The sequence below is a fragment of the Seriola aureovittata genome, chromosome 13, assembly GCF_021018895.1.
Source record: "Seriola aureovittata isolate HTS-2021-v1 ecotype China chromosome 13, ASM2101889v1, whole genome shotgun sequence".
Classification (NCBI taxonomy): Eukaryota; Metazoa; Chordata; class Actinopteri; order Carangiformes; family Carangidae; genus Seriola; species Seriola aureovittata.
The window spans coordinates 26216301-26236904 of NC_079376.1; the positions used below are offsets into that span (position 1 = coordinate 26216301).

Consider the following 20604-nt stretch of genomic DNA (forward strand, 5'->3'; position numbering starts at 1 on the left):
AGTATTGCTAGATAAAATGCATTCACATTTCATGTCAGTATTGTAAAGCTTGATAGATTGGGGTGGGGAGGGGGGGCTGCCAAGGTGGCCTACAATGAACGACTCTGGCTCCTGCCTGGGCATGTGCAAACTACCAGGTGTTGTTTTATTTTCAGCATTTACAGCCCTTGATATAAAAAAAAAAAAAATACTGGTCCCAAAGCTTAATTCGGCTAAACCTATTTCTAGATGGGAATCATAATGCAACACCAGCCTGTTTTTTTTATGTAGTTTAGCGGCTAAACTTTAGCCCATTAGCCGCGAATCCACAACTCGTTAAGCTAGGTTAACTAACTACATTAAATATAACACCAGCACAACATAAAAGTAACTCTTGTTGCTACAAGGGTTACTTTTACCTCTGAGTGTGGCAATTGCAACCTCGTCCAGTTTGTCCATATTTTGATTTTATTATCCACAATCAACGTTTTAGAATAATGAATTTAGAGCTGCTGCAGGTGACCTCCGGAGGCGCTGTGCATTTCAAATTGCAACGGACTCCAAGCGGGGAGAGAGAGAAAAAAAAAAAGCACGACAGGGTGGATTGTACCATCTTCCAAGAGGGCGTGGAGGCTCAGGCTAAATACATTTATTTTGCATTTATACAAACTATATTTATCTAAATAAGTTCATATGACTTTGTAATTATTAAAATCGAGTCACATTTATGGGATAATTGATAAATGGCAAGTCGTTTCTGCCGTTATAAGACACGGAATTATGGTACGTACCTTTATCACGTGATGTATCACCAGGTCTTCTTCGGTTCAGAGGCAAAGGCGGTCGTAGCTAGCTAACACAGGATAAAAACGGAAAAATGATTTGGCGCTGTGTTATTTGCTTTGTGTTTGTGGCTCTCACGCTCAAGTCTTTATTGAGTCATATTAATACTGCTGACAGTCGCAGTCCAGATATTTGCGTTTGTTTGTGAAATTGATGGATGTACCAAAGAGTATCGAGTCTACAACTCACTATGGTATCACATTCGAAGAAACCACCACGAACACCTGGAAAGTGGCGGCAGCAACTCGCGGAGAGAGGGGACAACAGCGACCTCAAGCCGGGAAGCTTCACCAGTAGTGGACCGAAATGTGTGGGCATACAGGCCAGCTGATGCGACGGTGGAAAACAGAGAGCATCCAACGGACGAAGCAGTGGTGGAAAACAGGGTGCAAGATGTAATGACTGTTGTGTCATGTCCTGCTGTAGACTCTTCTGCATGTCAGTCAGAGGTAAGTTTGTTTCCTTCAGTACACAACTACAACCAGCTAAGTCCTATCATCCTTATGTCTCACCATTCCAAAATAAATCTCAACTGGATTGTCATAAAATGCTATTTTTTATGACAGCATTTCAGTGTTTGTGGCAACAATGTGTTTTATTATAAGTTTAATTTTCTTTTTCTTTTTTTTAAAAGGATGACATGAGGTGTAACACTCTGAGCAGACAAGCTACTGCTATTATGTTGACTGCAAGAGAAAAACACCATCTTTCACAGGTTTGTCTACATACAACGTTATTACATTTATTACACCTGTGGCTCTGTTGATTATCTGTATTTCAAGTCCAAGCTTGGAAATTAGGGCAAAGGTGGTAATGTTGAGTGCTCTTGTTGTGAACTGTACTATGCATAGGCCAACCTCTCACTCACTGAATATTGCACATCTGGGCTGGTGCCTGCAGTTTAAAATATTGTGTGATATTTATAATGAAAAAAAAATCAAGTCAATTTATAGTTACCTTATTAGTTCCCTTAGCTGCAACTTAACTTATATCTATCCACAAGATTTGATATTTAATAATACCTTGCTCTCTGCTATCTAGTTAATTTAACTTCATATTTTGAATTTACTTGTCTTATAAATTAATTGAAAAGCATCATTGTGTTGATGTTACTCTTATTAATATTCGTATTCTTTATAAAAGAGACTGTATGCTAATAATTTTAAAACTAAACTGTTTGGATTTAATTTTCTCTTCTTTCTTGCCTGTTTTTCAGAGAGGTGTGAATGATGTCTTGGCAGCAATGCAGCAATACCAAGCTCTGTTGGTGACTAATCTGAGGAGTCAGCTACAAACTGTATTCCAGCAACATCAAGGAAGTGAACTTGAAAAGGAAGCGATGGCAGTATTTGACCGGATTGAGGATCCATTTTCCTCTGTTGCAACAACATACAGGCAGGACAATGTGATAAAGGAAAATTTCAATTTTGTGGAGTCGGAGGAGGTTTCTGTTGGTTATATGGCCTGCTTGTGGAAAAAAGGGGCAAAAAGGGTCCTCTCCACCAAATGTTTTCATTATATACCTCTGATTAAAAGTTTAGAACAGTTATTGTCCCATCTAAAAGTTTTAGAAATGATAGATCAGCCCCAAAAATACAGAAGTGGTTATCTGTATGACATCGTAGATGGAGAGCTCATGAAATCACACCCTTTATTTTCAGCCTGGCCCTCTGCTTTACAGATAATCATTTACTCTGATGAAATTGAAATCTGCAACCCACTTGGTTCTCATGCTTCCAAGAATAAGTTGCTAATGTTTTACTATACATTAGGAAACATTAATCCAAAATATAGATCAAAACTCGCTGCAATCCGTCTACTTGCTATTGCAAAGAAGAGGGAGTTGTCTGAATGTGGAGTGGATGGAATTTTGGTCGGTTTGTATGAGGACTTGGAACTCATCCAGATTTTGTAATCCCTCTTTTTGTCATCCCAGATAAAATTAATCCTGTAGATTTTGTCTTGGTTTTTCAAAGACTTCCAAGATAGGATAATCATGATCCAGACACCACAAGATTAGGATCACAGAATCTGGATTTGTGGTGTCTGGATAAACCGCCATCTGTTTGTCAAATGTTGTAATACACTTAATAAACTGAATCATTTCATTTCCATTGTAAATTCACACATACAAGGAATCTGCTTTGTTGTTGTTTTGATGCATAAAAAAAGTAAAGCAGGTACACAAAGAAAAGAATTAGACAACACAAAATGTAAATCAAATGTAAAAAAAAATAAATCCACTGGATAAAAAAAGTCAAACGTTACGTGCCTCTGTGGGCTGCACGGTGGTGCAGTGGTTAGCGCTGTCGCCTCACAGCAAGGAGGTTCCGGGTTCGAGTCCCGGCTCGGCCGTGGGATCTTTCTGTGTGGAGTTTGCATGTTCTCCCCGTGCCTGTGTGGGTTCTCTCCGGGTTCTCCGGCTTCCTCCCACAGTCCAAAGACATACAAAATGGGGATTAGGCTAATTGGATACTCTAGATTGGCTGTGAGTGTAAATGGTTGTCTGTCTCTATGTGTTTGCCATGTGATGGACTGGCGACCTGTCCAGGGCGTACCCTGTCTCTCGCCCGAAAAGATGCTGGGATAGGCTCCAGCGACCCTACTAGAGGTAGAAATGGATGGATGTGCCTCTGTGATATATTGTTTTTGTGTGTGTTGGTGTGCCCTGCTCTGCCCTCCACTCTCCTCCAGCAGGTGATTTAGCCCACCTGTACCTGTTCCCCAATCAGGGATTTGGGCTTCAAAAGCTGTAGGAGGCTGGGTCAGGGCGATCGTGCGCCATATATGCTGTGAGAGAGAATTGTGTGGAGCTGTCTTTACCGCGAGAGTGATAGTGTCCCTGTTGTGCGGTTGTTAGTTTGGTGATTTCCCAGTGTTCTACTGATGGCTTTTCATTATAGTTTTAATAGTTTTTGGTGTTGTGAAAAAACTCTTTATTTATGGTTGAAATCTGGTTTCCTGTTTTTTGTTTGTTTTGCCCGGTTCTCATTATTTTTTCATTGTTACTTCCTGTTACCCTTAGACGATTTCTGGGAACGTAACAACGGTTCACAAAAGCATCTCTCAGTGTGCCTCCAGCTGTCCCATCTGGTTGCAGTGGTGCCAGTGGTAGGTCAGGGCCTGTCACCCAGTATGATGCCATCTGGGGGATTCTGTTGGAGGTGTGTACAAATATGGCTCTCCCTCAAGAACCTTGCATCATGGACCGATCCTGGCCATTTAACAACAGAGTTGATGAGCTGGAGGTCTGCATTTGCCACAAGTTGCACTTTGATGCTGCGCTACCCTTTCCTGTTCACAAACTCCCATTCCCTTTCATGGGGTGCTTGGATGTGAACATGGGTGCAGTTTATCACCCTGACATCGTTTGGCATCCTCATCATTTCAAAGAACAAACTGGTTGACAAGGCTGGCTAATGCAGAAGACACTTTATGTACTACAGTGCTGATAGTGGACTTGCGCGCACACACACACCATCTCCAGTGACTTGATAGAAGGATCTACATGCATAGAAACGCAAAGCCATCAGTATTTGTTCCTCCACAGTCCATGCATAGCTTTTTGTAGTGGTGTGTTCCAGTTGTGGCTGTAGTAGATTGACAATGAAACCAATTTCGTTTGGGAGTGCAATGTGCACCCTTTGGCTGTATTTCCTCCTTTGCCTCTGTAGACACATGCCATTTTGTTTGTATGGTCCATCGTTAGGACAACTGCTTTCAAGACACCTTAATTGGCCTCCCAGTTTACACCTGGGTCCATTTGGGCATGTACATTTAGTTGTGGTTTGCAGAAGACACAGACAGAGAGAGGAAATGGAAATGGAAGCAGGTACTTCAAAGGGGAGCTATTTCCACCCTAGCCGAAACACTTGCTGGATGGTGTGAGGGCACATTATTGTGATTCATTGTCATTCTGATTGCTAAACTTGACAAAACGGTAACATCCAAAATGAAAAACCAGAAGAAGAAGAACATCACCAACAGTGTTAATGCCACAGGGAGTGGTGAATTAAGAACTCTGGAACAGGTGTAACCGCATTGGAAAAATCTAAAACAGAAGGTCACAAAGGACCATACTGAGCAATACTGAGGCTGAGACAAACTCAGAGAAGGTTGATGAGTCAGGGGGCAGCTTTTTATCCTGAATCTTGAGGTACAGCATGTCAATCCCCAACAGCAGAGGGGCCCTCACAGTTCAGATGACCCCCAACACCAGCAAGAGGACCCCTACACGCAAAAGGGCTCCCACTTTTCAGGTGGCCCCTAACATCCACAGGAGGACCCCCACTCTTCAGGTGGCCCAAACACCAGGAAGAAGACCCCACTCTTCAGGGGTGGAACCACCCCATAAGAGGAAACGTCTTGCAAATGACCCAAAGGATCAACATGGCTATGGGGATCTAGTGAGGAAGGAGACGGAGAGAGCAGAAAAACAGATCTCTCTAGCTGAGGAGCAGATCAAATTGACATTGCTTCAACAGAGGACAGTGAAACTTCGTATTCGCCTGTTAGAGGGGAGGCTGACAGATGCTGGTATTCCACTGCCAGAGGACGGAATGTGAATTTTTCAGAGATTTTTCTTTTTGTGATCATTTTCATTTTTTATTTTATGTTGACATAAAAGAACATACACACACATATATAGATTATTTAGGAGTTTATAAAAATAAACAGTCCATAGGAATTTTTCTGAAAGTTTTGTGTGTGTGTGTGTGTGTGTGTTCTGATTGATAATGTTATTTTGATTAATTGTTTAACAAAGGCTGGATATTGTTTTGTCGTAGTCGGTGTCAATTTCATATGCAAACATCAAGTAATAAGACTTGAATATTTGCAATGTGTGCTGCGTATCTCTACATCCACTTCTATCCATGCTGAATTCACCCTGACAGTGGGATAAGGAAAATCCTGATATTTAGCATAAACCTATCCTAATCTCCACCTTGGAGCTTTGAAATACCCAAAATTGACATTTGATATGGACTCTGGGTAGGATTGGATTACCAAATCCGGATCCAAATTTTGTAGGATCAGGATCACATACGCATATTGAAATACTGGGCCCTGAAGTTAACCTGCACCGGAGCAGGTTAAGAGTTCAATGTAAGTTACCATGGCGATTTTCCCCGGTAGTTAAACCTGAAGTTACCTCGATAACTTCTAATCCTGTTTTGTAGTACAGGCCTCAGTTATGTGACTGTGCTATCAGGAATGGGAGAAATTAGAAACTCACTAGGGATATGGACTGGCAAACGCCAATTTTGAATCTTGTTCCAGGAGGATCCAAATGGTTATGATGGTTTTCGCCAACCTCCTGCCAAATTCACCATTGGCACCAATAAAGTTTACTTAATTTACACAGGTCAGACAATGTACTGTAGGCAATGTGCTACATATGGACATGTGGATTTATTGGATTCATATAAAAAGGCTAATTCAGATGACCCTGGTTACACATGGGCAAATAGTAGAGGGGCAAAAAGTACAGCCATGGCCAAAAGTTTTGAGAATGACACAAGTATTGGTTGTCACAAAGTTTGCAGCTTCAGTGTTTTTAGACCTTTTGTCAGATGTTACTATGGTATACTGAAGTATAATTACAAGCATTTCATAAGTGTCAAAGGCTTTTATTTACAATTACACTAAGTTTATGGAAAGAGTCAATATTTGCAGTATTGACCTTTCTTTTTCAAGACCTCTGCAATTTGCCCTGGCATGCTAACTTCTGGGCCACACCCTGACTGATGGCAGCTTATTCTTGCATAATCAATGCTTGAAGTTTGTCAGAATTTGTGGGTTTTTGTTTGTCCACCCACTTCCTTGAAGATTGACTACAAATTCTCAATGGGATTAAGGTCTGGGGAGTTTCCTGGCCATGGACCCAAAATTTCGATGTTTTGTTCCCCGAGAAACTTAGTTATCACTTTTTCCTTATGGCAAGTTACTCCATCATGCTGGAAAAGGCATTTTTCGTCACCAAACTGTTCTTGGATGGTTGGGAGAAGTTGCTCTCGGAGGATGTTTTGGTACCATTCTTTATTCATGGCTGTGTAACCCCACACATGGATGGTCTCAGTAAATATTTTTTGGGGATTAAGTTCATTTTCATGGCAAATAGGGACTTTGCAATTAATTGCAATTCATCTGATCACTCTCTATAACATTCTGGATATGTATATGCAAATTGCCATCATAAAAACTGAGGCAGCAGACTTTGTGAAAATTGATATTTGTGTCATTCTCAAAACTTTTGGCCATGGCTGTAGAATAGATTACATATTTTGCCCTTTTGAATTTCAGGTGAATGAGGCTCAGGTATCACCTATATTTTATTGTGATCATCATATGCTCACTAAATTTAAAAGGAACAATGTTTGGAAAAGGATACTGGAAACTAAATAATAGTATTCTCGAGAATCAGCAGTTTAGGATAGATTTCAGGTGTTTCACAGATGCACAGAGACATACTGTATTAGTGTATTCCTGGGATAGGAATCTTCCTCTTATTGTTCTTAGTCCCGACCAAGAGAAAGAATTTGATAGGGTTAACCATGAATTTTTATTTAGGATATTAGAAAAGTTTAGTTTTGGTAATAGATTCAGAGGATGGCCAAAAATTTTATATACAGAGGTAGGAAGCAGAGTTAAGGTCAATGGGAACCTTTGGAATTTATCTTTTACAAACCAGGGATGTCAGGCAGGGGAGCCCAGCATCAGCTCCATTGTATGTGGTGTTTATTGAAATTCTGGCATGTGCAGTTAGGACGAATGCTCACATTAGGTATCCGACCACCAGGTGGCAAATCATTGACCATATCTCAGTTAGCAGATAACAGAGTACTGTATTTACTATTAGGGTTAATGTTAGGTTTGGACCCAAAAGCAGACTTCAGAGCTCGAGTAGGTTAAATAGACATTTATTGAGCACTCAGGGATGAAAAATGGTACAGGCAGACAGGTAGATGAGCTGAAGGCTGCGGTGTTGGTTCTGGGTCCGTAGCAGGGAGGCAGGTGCGACTGAGGACAAAGGATAAGCAGGGTGAGCACAGGGAATTACTGGAAAAAAAAATCACTTGACGGTTAGGCGAAAAGTGGAAGATCTGCTGGGGTTCTTACACTGAGGTTGATGAAGGTGGATGAGATTCAGGTATGCCACACCACCCACGGCCAGATAGCCAGGCCATGCGTCCCTGGGGAATGACAGACAGGGAGGAGGGAGAAACACACTAGGAGCAGGGGAACAGCAGATACAGGAGGAGAGACAGGAGGAGGGTGGAGTTCCTGTCGTCACGGCTGGGACTGTGACACTTAGAAAATGACTTTTGTTTAAATGAAGCCATGAACATCATTGATGTAGCTTCTGGGCCTAAGATCAATAAAAGGAAATAAAAAAAAAAAAGGAAATTAAATTAAATATTTGGGGAAGTGGAAGGATAGAAATGATGCCCCTTTTGGCCTGTGTGCAGGGCCAATAACTATCTTGGGCATATATTTTGGTAATAAAGATGATATTGAAACTAATTGGGAGATAAGATCAGACAAAGTGTTAATGAAACTCAACATGTGAAAATTAAGAAGGCTGTCATTTACTGGTAAAGTTGTAGTTATAAAATTGTATATATGTTGTCAACATTGCTTCATGTGGCATATGTATTTCCTATGCCAGCATTAATTAGTTTGAAGTTACAAAAAGCATTGTTTGGTTTCATGTGGGGAGGCTATGAATACATTAAAAGAGAAATAACATATAGGAGGAAGAGACATGCCCAATTGCAGGATGAAGTTGAATGTGTTATTTTTTTCTAATGTTTGTAAAATAATGATGTCACCACCTGAGCATTAATGTCACCCTTTGATGAAATTCTGGTTCGATCCTTATTTGAAACCCTTAGCAGAGGTATGGGAAAATAGTTTTCCCAAAGCAGAGGTTATGCCAAGGTACTATAGAAGAATATTCAGTTGGTCAAAGAAATAAAAGGAGTGTTGGGACAGAAGTTTGATCCTCAGTCATAAAGAGTTGTACAAGGCATTGACTGTCAGGTTTAGTATTAGAGATGTAGTTCACTTTCCAACCGATGTGTGGAAAAGAACACAATATAAGCAGTCGGATAATAAATTTAAGGATTTATTTGGCTAGTGCTTCATAAGAGATTGGCAGTGAGGAACACCTTATTTAATCATGGCCTAACAAAAAAATAAGTTATGTCCAAGAGAGGGATGTTTGGGAATATGAACAGTAGAACATGTATTATTTGACTGTTTTTTGCAAAACACCTTTAGAAAGAATTGGGTCAAAGGTTTATCATTTTGAAAAACATGACATGGGCAAGGATTCAACATATGGAATTTGATTTGGAGAAGAAGAAAATGTATAGTCTTAGAGTTTGTGTCCATTGAGAAGGCCAAGTTGTGGTAACCTGTAGTGTGATAAATGGTGTCACCCAGTGGACAGTGCTAGGCACTGCAAACAAAGGAATGAAGAGGAGATTTAAATCAGACAAGAAACAAGTGGGATATTGAATCAATTAAAAGTAGATGGAAAATTATTTATGGAGATTTATACCATGAAATTTGTGAATGTGTTTTTTTTCATGTGTGTTACATATTGATAAGATGGGACAATGTTTCATTGTGGCGACAAAGTGAAACTATGACAATATATATTATTTATGGAAAATATGGGTAGAATTATAATATGGTTTTGTTACATGTCATGCAATGAAGGAAATATTAGATTTTTTAATTTGGTTTTGTTGATAATAAATTACATTATTCCAAAAAAAAAAAAAAATCTGTTATCAGTTTAATATCTGATATGTCCCCTATACAAAGACAACATATTAAAGTGATTTTTTTGAACTGGGAGCCAAAAAAGGGGCTTGCTCCGTTCGCTCCACGCATCGACCGAGCATTGCAGTGTCGTCAGGTGCGGTGCAACCTTCTCTCGCCTTGTGGAAAACCAACAATCACAGAGTTTCACATGACACTTTGTCATTGGCTCAAAGAAAGGGAGTCGGCTTGCCTGACAGTTTTTACACATTACAATTGTGTCTTCCTGTCTTTGAGAATATGTTTTTTGTTTTTTTGCTAGCACCATGCCCATCAACAACAGTTTGAATGGGTGAAGGGAGAATTAATGAGTCCACTGAGAATCCAAGTGTTGGATCTGGTAGGTTATTAAGTATGATTTATTATTATGTCTAAAAATCATAAATTATTACCTAAGAAAATATTAATCATTATTAAAATTATTATTATTAATTAATAATATGGGGCACCCCCTGGAGACCAGGAACAATAACCAAACCAGGTTGCAGTCTCACGACCTAAACAGTTAACTTAAGTAGCTGACCTCCTGGAGTCAACGACTACAAGTGACCATACAAGGTAAAGTTGGAGCTCTGACTCTCTCAATCAGCCACAGATCACAATAAACTAAATAATGTAAAATAAGGACTGAAAGACTTCTTTACTACAACAATGTTTATTTAATCTCCACAACAATCAACAAAATTAACCACAGTCTGGATTAATCACACTATTCTACCAATCATCCAACTAACTAAACAAATAGAAGATAACAGCAATACAGTAAATGCATTCAGATTGTGTGTGTGTGTGTGTGTGTGTGTGCGCGCGCGCGCGTTGGTGACAAGATGGCAGATGTGATCTGGAAGGTGACGTCACACGAGACCCAAGATGGCGTCCTGTGTGCCAAAATGGCAGACGTGGCTTGTCTTGGCTAGACAACAACAAGCAGCAGATCGTAACGCTCATTCAGCCAACAGTTTTTTTAGATTGCTTGAGCACGATCTGGAAAACAGCCCGGGTTTCAAAACACTACACACAATTAGCACAACCATAATCTGAGGTATTCTACCCACTTAGGAGAATAGCTCAGATCCTTTGCAAAATTAAATACTCTTGTAAAAACTATACACTAATTTATAAAAACCATATGAAAATCACTCTTAATGAGGAAAAACAAAGATCTATGAAAATATGCAGAGGCAAGAACTACAAACAAAAAATCCCTCTTAACGAGGAAAAACAAGGGGCTATGAACTTTAGCTATGGCAAAATTTACAAACAAAAAAATCACTCTTCTCGAGGTATAAACGGCTTACTTTGGCGACTACTGTGGCTGTGGACGTGGACATGGACAAAAGGCTCGGGTGCAGGACGAGAACGAAGACACTGGCACAAGACAAGGGGAACACAGACTATTTAAACACATGGAGGGAAATAGGGGACAGGTGGAAACACTTCAATCAGACTGAGACACATGAGGAAGGGCAAGTGACCTGAAACGAGAGGGGAATTACTTTTCAAAATAAAACAGGAAATAACAGGACAAAACAAACCCAGGACAAGACAACCTCACCACAGTGTGACAGTTATGGCATTCAGTATTATCCTTCTATCAAAACCAAAAAAGGAAAAAAAAAAAAACAACAATAACATGAACTATAAATTGAATTCATAATTGAAAAAGTGTTGCTCTTAATAAAAAAGTTAAAATTTTCATCTTTTTCCTATTTCCAGAGTTTATCTACAGACCATTTTGACCAAATTGGTCAATGGGGTGGACATCAGTTTGTGTCTGACCAGCAACCAAATAAATGTTTGTAGGAGCAACATTTTAAGATGCAGTCTGCAAGCATTTTAGTGTCTAAAATTATGTCTTGTGTCCACAATTGGAGAAATGCAGTAGTTCTGTTCACTTTTCATAGATTCAAGGCTGCACCACAAGAAATGACAACAAGAAATAAAAAACTGTTCTGCAGTACTTTGTGTCTTTTCATTTCTTCCAGCATCTTTACAGTTAATTGTAATGGGTATCTTGCTCAAGAAAAACACCATGTCTTGTTTTCATTCATGTAGTATCAAGTCTAGCACAAAGTAATAATCTGACATTATCCCAAATGATAAACATAAACTATAACAGTCACATTAAGCTGGTGCATTTTAGGATTCAAAAATAGAGGCATTTCAAATTATTTCAAATCTATTTCAAATTACAATGCAAACAACTTACATATATACATATTGCCTCAAAATGTCTAATTATTATTACAGACTTAATGCAGTGACAATTAATGAAGGATTCGAAGTGTGTTTCTTTTTCTGTCATGGATAATATACAATGGATCAGATTTTGTCCCTTGGCTTTGAATTTGACTAGCTCAGACTTGAGTTTGTAAAATACTGACACAATTGCAGTACAGCAAGCCTGATATTTTATCTTTAGATCAGAAATGTGTTGGACTGCATTTTGCACAGATGCCTGTTGTTGCTGAGTGAGGATGAGTTGAGGTGGTTCTACAGTTACAGCCGGGAACTCTTCGTCGTCAAGTGTGGGCAGTGCTTGAATTCCATGTTGAGTGAGGAGCATCAATGTTTTGGTCGCTGTAGGGATTTTCCCCAAAGACATTGTTGACAGCTGTGTTGTCTGTTGCAATGTTTTTGAGCATGCCCTCTCTCCAGAGTTGAGCTGGTGTGCGATTATTTTCTGTTCGCAACACATGGTGGTTCCAGGCCTGTCTAAAGTGCTCCAGCCTGTTTTGAATCTCAGGAAGAAAAACAATATGCAGTGAAAGTCTGTGGACATCACGCCAAAGAAATTCAATTCTCTGATTGTGTACTGATTCTCCTGTTATGAAAGTTCTGTGTTCAAGTCCTTGAATTAGATGCTTTCACCACCATGGTCAGATCTGACTCTCGAGGGTAGTCCATAGCGGCACGTTGCTTTCAAAAACTGAGAAAGCACCATTATGGCACGATTGTCTGTGCAGCAGTTGAGGAAGGCAATGAGACGGGGGTGTCCATCAATGGCACCATGAATCACAAAGCCCCATCTACAAAGGTTGGATAACAAATAAGAAAATTATTACTTGAAAATTATGAAAATATAGTATGGACAGTAGTCTGGAAACAATATAGCTGTAAACTATAGTTTTTAACTTGCAGTAGTTCTTTTCAAAGTGGTGGTTAATCAAAAGTATGACAAGTCTGGTAATTAACCGTATAAGGCGCATGTTCCTATCAATGTGCCACAAACTGTTAGGGTATGGTGCATGATAAACCCGTCTTCCAACTGTCTGGCTCCATCTCCTTGCAGCAGCAATAGGATTTATCCTCGTCAACATCTCACGCACCCCAGACCGTGTAACAATCACACCCTGTGCACGCAACAGGGCTCTCATCATCTGAAATAGATTTTTGAAAAGATAGAAATTACTATGATCCTCACAAAACAATGACACACAAATGAGAATTACTATACAAAAGATAAAGACCACCAATAACCTCATTCCCAGAATGAGGATATTGGCCCTGAAGTTGCCTCACATGCTGTTCCAGTTTGTCATCATCTATTGCTCACAATCTACTTCTCACAGGTACCCATCAACTTTGACCTCTTGTAAAGGAATGATGAGGAGCATCCCAGTATTTTAGCAGTCTTTTTAATTGTATGACCTTGCTTCAGCAGAAATTCAATATGTTCTCTGGTAAATCAATGGTTGGTCTGCCTCTCCTTCCTACAAAAAAGGGAAAAGAGAACAATAACTGTTTGCATGTGATTCTGCAGTTAAGCAGCAATGGACACATTTTTAAGGGACAGTTATTTATTCGTTATTTATCTACAGTATTTATGACCATACAAATTTGCATATTGTTAATGAATAATGTGAGCATGGTCCAATAAGCTAATGTGAGTGTCTATATTCTGCCCTTATGTATAATTAAAAAACCTTACAAAAATTAGAACATTTATGAAAGGGAAAGTAGAAAGAATGAATCGGTATATTGATGGTTTTAGTTGATTACTTGTTTTTGTGACTGTAAGTTTGAAAGACACTAGGTGTCACTGCTACCACACAGGCTGCACAGATAGCCAGGCGTGTGATGGAGAGACTTGAAGAATTGCTAAAATATTTATTGCTGTGACCACAATTACTGATTGTTTAAATAAGCGAATGAATACATGAATGAAGACATTTTCAATTATTGCTAAGCACAGCAGTTCATTTGTGCCGGGATACTACAGTTTTGTTTTACAGCAAAGACCATACGGCTTTCACATTACTGATCATATCTGGTCTAATAAAAGGCAACTGGGACATGTTTTTATTTTTCTTATGCATGTAACTTACATAGCCTATCTTCCAGTTAGGTAAATGAGAATTTTATCCAACACTGCGAATTAGCCGGTAGCCTACATTGTATTAGGCTAATTGGTAGGCTACTCTTTGAATAGAAACAATATCTGCAAAAGTTTAGAGAAAAATCTACATGCATGTAATGTATATGATATGATATGAATGCCGTGATAAACAGACTCACCTGAACTGATGCACCTGACAGAGAAACTTCGGTCTTCGTCTGCCTGGACATTAGCTGTAATTAGCATTCTCAGTTCAGCCAAACTGCTTCTCAGTTCAATGTTTGTGTCTGGAGACAGTAAATGTTCGATTCTCTCAAGATTTCTACCACAGTTTTCGATGGAAAAATGTTCGCTCTCTCCACCAATCCCGATTGAGGGCTCGTTCAATTTCGTGGCATTTTCTTGTGATTTTCTCGATTACCGCCAATGCCATGACTGCTTTCTTGCCTTGCACTGAGGGAAACGACATAATTCTGGATATCTGAAATGACGACGACAGGGAAACCTACTGGAGAAAGTGATGTCATTTTTACTAGTCCAGATATCTCAAAAGATAATAGGCTGATAAATGTCAAAATGGCTCACTTATTCGTTATGACTAGTAACAATTGGATTGAAGATATCTGAAATGGGAGTTTTTCCTAGTAAGAATTATATTGCAGATATCCAGAATGAACATTTTAGATATCCAAAATGTAATTGTGTAAATTGAAAGCCCAATACACATGAATGGCAAAAGTGACGTCATTTGTCCTAGGAAGAATGATGTTGTGGATATCTGAAATGACAATTGTGGATAGGAAGAATGTCATTGTGGATATCTGAAATGTTAATTTTGACTAGGAAGAATTGAATTACGGATATCTGTAATGAATCCAGTCTAGCTATTAAATGTTAAAACGGCCACTTATACTTTTTAAGGATTTAAAGATATCTTGGATTGAATTTTGACTAGGAGAAATAAAGCTTTAGATATCTTGAAATACAATTTCTACTAGTCAGAATGTGATTACAGATATCTCTAATTGCCATTGATATTATGGATATCTAGAATATAATTGTGGATAGTCAATGAACCCTTAATTATTATTATTTTGGGCCTTTATTGACAGTGCAGTAGAGAGAGACAGGAAATGGGGAGGCAGAGAGAGGGGGAATGACATGCAGCAAAGGGCTATCTGGTACATGGGGCGGATGCTAAACCAACTGACCTACTTGACGCCCCTTCTCAATGAACCCTTTTTATGTTAAAATGGCATCCTATCTACCCGTCAACAGATAGTCACAATACATTTTTGGATATCTGCAATTGTTTTGTTTCTAGTCATAATTCTAATTGTAGATATCTGAAATTACATTTTTACTAGTCATAGTACGAATTGTGGATATCCATAATGACATTTTTACTAGTCTCAATGTATTTTTGGATATTCCCCCATTTTTGAATCACCGTCAGTTCCAATTATTTTTGAAGGAGGTGGGCACAGAACATAGAGATGTGCCATACCATACAGAAGTAAGGTGGCTGAGTAGGAGTGATTTTTTTGAGCTTCAGGAAGTAATAACTCTTTTGTGCAAAGTAAAGGAAAACCCTTGTCAGATCCAAACTGGGTGTATGATTTTGCCAAGTTGTGTGACATAACTGAGCATCCCGCCCAACTGAATCAGAGGCTGCAGGGCCGCCAAGAAGTCATGACAGGGATGTACAATGCGATCACAGCTTTCCAGCTGAAATTGCACCTAATGAAGTCCCAACTTGAACAGGACAGTCTTGCCCACTTTTCTGTCTGTCAGAGCATCTCAACCTCAGTTGCTTGATTGGTTACCAAAGTGAACCAGTTGATTAATGAATTTGATCTGCGCTTCTCTGACTTTAAAGTACAGCACTTAACCTTTGCCATCTTTGCCAATCCGTTCACCACCGGCATCGACAGTGCACCACATCACCCTCAGATGGAGTTAATAGAACTCCAATGCAACAGTAGCCTGAGAGCAAAGTTCTGGGATGCTCCTCCTATATATATACTATATATACAATATAATGAAATGTATTAAAATCTGGAATAGGTACAATGTAATATGTGTGCATTCTAATGGTTGCGCTTGAATTTTTTTTTTTGTGTGTTTGTTGTGATATGCAGAGATTTGTTGCACCATAGTTATACCCCTCTCAACTGCAACCAAAAAGTTAAACAAAGTTAATGTAATAAATATTGCAAAAAAAAAAAGAACTTCATTATTCACTTGAAAATTTTTATCTTTGATGGATGAGTGATGATGAGGGTTTCTTAATCGCATATCATGTATAAGCATGTGTTTTTGTTACCAAACTAAGTTTTTAAATAAATTGTGCAATAGTTGTACAATTGAATATCTCCTTGCAAGTATTTTTCCCAGACTTCTACTTTCAGAGCTAGTTATTAAGTTATAACTAAAACCGGTTATAATCGAATGCAGAGGCAATTATGTAATATGACAAAGAGTAGATATATTAAGTCTTACAGTTACAACCGGCCCTTTGAGGGCAACCATAATACTGATGTGACCTGGGATGAAATTGAGTTTGACACCCCTGTTGTAGAGGAACAACGAGGAGCTAAACATTATGCATCAACCCAAGATTTATCATTAATACAAAATGTAAAATCTCTTCAGAGACCAACAAAAATTGCCACAGTTGACTGTATTTCAAGTCATCCAAGCAGGGTATTCGGTTAAGTTTTCAAACAGCAATAATCACGTCTCAGCATTATTTAACAAATAATCTCACAAGCATTCATGAATTTAAAATTGGTTTTATGAGATTTTAGAAAGGTTTCATTTTCACAGCAGAATGATGATGATCACTTGAAGGTCTGTAGCATGTCAGAGAATGTCACCGATCAAGCACCAGCATCACTTGTGGTGGTCTAACCACATTGACTGGTAATGTGTAATGGTCTAACTGTGATCAGAGTGTGGAAACAGTGGAAATATTGTGGAACAAAATAACACCAGTAAAAGTTAAATGTTGCAACAACCATGAGAACATGTTTATGCAATATGTGGCTACAAACCAACCACTACTACCACAGAATACATTTGTTTGTAGCCTTATTCTGATTGGTTGGCTCGTCTTTAGCCTAGCTGTATTCTAATTGATTAATTTGTAGTCATATTCTAATTGTTCTGTAGCCCTTTTCTGATTGGTTGGTTGGGTTGAAGCCATAACTTGATTGGTTTATTTGTAGCTGTATTCTAATTGGTTAAAGATTCCTGCAGAGGAATGTCCTCCTTGCTCGAGCTGCAGTAGAGGGAGTAAGTGCTTTGTGTGTTAGAAACATAACTATGTATATTGAACAGAACATTTATTTTCTTTTTTTTTTTTTTGAACATTATTTTTATTGAACTTTTACATTACAAAACAAAGGGTAAGGAAAACACAATACAGTAATGTATTAACATAATAATAAAGTTGCAGCATTAATTAAAATAAATATTGGAGTAGTAAGGATTTTGAAAACAAAACAAACAGACAAAAATAAGTAAATAAAAAAAAAATAAGAATTGAAAATTTCAATAAATAAATAAATAAATAAATAAATAAGAGTGGTGCAGTACAGATTTATTGAGTCATGTTTCTAGGAAATTAATCCAAGCTTTCCATTTCTGTAGGAATCTCTGTTGGTTACCTCTTACATTATATGTGATCTTTTCTAATGGCATACAGTGGTTAAGTTCATTTACCCAGTGAGAGTGATTAGGGGAATCTTCAGCTATCCACTTGGACAGAATGCATTTTTTTGCTGCCGTCATGGCCAGTCCAAAGAAGTCAGCTAAGTGTTTCGAACTAAACCGGAGAGTGGAGTAGTCACCGAGGAGCACTATAAGAGGTGATAAGCTAAGTTCCATCTTTAGGACTTTCTTAAGTGTATGTTCTATATCCTTCCACCACTGTTCTAACTGTGGGCACGTCCAAAACATGTGTAGGAGATTCCCTATCTCAGTTTTGCACCTTTTGCAGAATGAAGAAGTGCTGCCTTTGAAACGGCTAATTTTCTCAGGAGTGTAGTACACTCTATGAATAGTTTTAAAATTACAAATTCTGTATCTTGTGTTAATAAATCTTTTATGTGCATCTGTAAGCAGTGAAGACCAATGATCGTCCTCTATTTGGATTTCGAGATCCTTTTCCCATTTTTCTTTAATCAAATTAATGTTGGCTTTGTTATTTTTTATCAAAAGGTTATAAGTTTTTGAAATCTGTTTTTTATTTGTTCCTTGAGTGAGCAGTGATTCTAGCTGAGAAATCTCCGGTTTTTCCAGGGCACCACCAAGCTGTGATCGTATAAAGTGCCTTAACTGGAGATATCTATAAAAATGAGTGGCCGGCAATTGACAGGAGTCTCTCAACTGCTGAAATGATTTTAGTGTGTTACCATCATACAGGTCACCTATCTTGTTTATGTTCTTCTGGCCCCATATCTTGAAACCCAGGTCTTTCTGTACAAAGTCTAAGGAAGGGTTGGAACCTATAGGGGTAAGTGGAGATAGGGAGGTGCCTAGTCCTAAAAAGTGGTTAATTTTGTCCCAGATCCTAAGTGAGTGAGTGATGATTGGGTTATTTGTGCATTTTGTTATAGTTTTAATGTTGAAACAATATGGGATATGCGATAGATCACTTTCTATTTGTGTCCAGGAAGGAGCCTCGTCATCTCTAAACCAGTAAAAGAGTGGTCGTAACTGGGCAGCCCAAAAGTATAACTGAATATCTGGGAGCCCTAGACCTCCTCTCTCTATCGGTAGACATAGTGTGGACCTTTTAATTCTCTGGGCCTTGTTACTCCAAATAAATCTTGCAGCTAATTTATTATATTTTTTAAAGAAAGATTGTGGAAGATCAATTGGTATTGATTGGAATAGGTACATGAGTCTAGGGAATATATTCATTTTGATGACGTTTGTTCTTCCTATAAGACTTAGAGGAAGAGTTGTCCATCTGACCAGGTCTTTCTCGATCTTTTGTAACAGAGGTAAATAGTTAAGTTTATAAAGGTTCTTGATAGTACCGTCTGTTATAATACCTAGATATTTGATCTTTGATTGAACCTGAAAGGGTGAACAGAGAGTTGCCGTAAATGAGTCTGGGGTAGATAGTGGGAGGAGCTCGCTTTTAGACCAGTTAATCTTGTAACCAGAGAAGCTACTAAAGTCATCTATCAGACTCAATAAGGTTTTGAGTGAAATGTCCGGATTGGATAGAAACAAGAGTATATCGTCCGCATATAGCGCAATTTTGTGAGTAGATTTCCCAATTGGAATTCCCATTATGTTAGGATCTTCTCTAATTCGCTGAGCTAAAGGTTCCAGGATGAGCGCAAAGATAAGGGGTGATAGGGGGCACCCCTGTCTTGTGCCACGTCCAACAGCGAAGGAGTTTGATATAATTCCATTGGTGCTAACCCTGGCTCTAGGTTTATCATATAGAAGCTTCACACAATTCATAAAATAATTACCAAAATTGAAATGCTCCAGGACTTTATACATGTAACACCACTCCACGCGATCAAACGCCTTTTCTGCGTCTAATGAAGCGATTACAGGTGTGTCCTTAGGGCTTCTTATCTCTGAGGTTATGTAGAAAAGGCGTCTCAGGTTGTTCATTGAGGATCTATTTCTTATAAAGCCGGTCTGGTCTTTGTGAATGAGGAAGGAAAGGTGTTTTTCTAATCTTATCGCTATTGCCTTGGCAAAGATTTTACTTTCCACCGAGAGTAAAGAAATTGGGCGATAAGAAGCCATTATTTCAGGGTCTTTCTCTGGTTTGCAGATTAATGCAATGAGAGCTTCTTGTGCTGTTGGGGGCAGTGTTTTGTTGTTAATCGAGTGGCGGTACATGTCCATTAAAGGTTTCATCAATTGACTTTGGAATTTTTTATAAAATTCGGGTGTGAACCCATCTAGTGCAGGGGCTTTCCCGGACTGAAGAGTCATCAGAGCTTGCAAGATTTCGTTACTGGTTAGCGGCTGTTCTAAAATAGTTTGATCTAGCAGTGATAATTTTGGTAGACTCAATGAGGAAAGAAATTTCTCACATTTATCTACGGTGTTTACACACTCTGATGAGTATAAATTTTCATAAAACTTTTGAAAGCCATTATTTATCTCTTTAGGGTTACATGTAATAGTGTTATCAGGTTTTTTAATTTTCTGAATCAAGGAGGAGGAGATCTGTTTTTTCAATTGCCAAGCCAATAGTTTGTTTCCTTTATCCCCTAGTTCATAGTACCTTTGCCTAGTCCTAAGTAAAGCTTTCTCTGTTTTGTATGTGTTTATTACATTATATTAGTTACGTTTTCTTATGAGTGCCCTATATAAGCCTTCCGACCTTGTTTTAAAATGTTCCTTTTCCAAATTCCTTATTTCTGCTTCCAGAAGTTCCAATTCTTTCCAGTGTTCTTTTTTCCTGCGACTTGTAAAGGAGATTATTTGTCCCCTCAGGTAGGCCTTTAAGGCTTCCCAAAGTATAGAGGGCGATGGAGCAGTCTCAGAATTGGTCTCCAGAAATAATTCGATATGGGAGGAAATAAATTTATCAAACTCTGGATTATGCAGTAGTAAGGGGTTAACTC

General features: G+C 38.6%; 2 pseudogenes; one reads left to right on the forward strand and one right to left on the reverse strand.

Annotated features, from left to right (window-relative positions):
- The first annotated feature begins 9588 nt into the window (after nt 1–9588).
- On the forward strand, nt 9589–9767 carry LOC130180818 (U2 spliceosomal RNA; annotated as a pseudogene).
- Nucleotides 9768–16639: 6872 nt separating this feature from the next.
- Nucleotides 16640–16769, reverse strand: LOC130180800 (U4 spliceosomal RNA; annotated as a pseudogene).
- Between the last annotated feature and the right edge of the window lie 3835 nt (nt 16770–20604).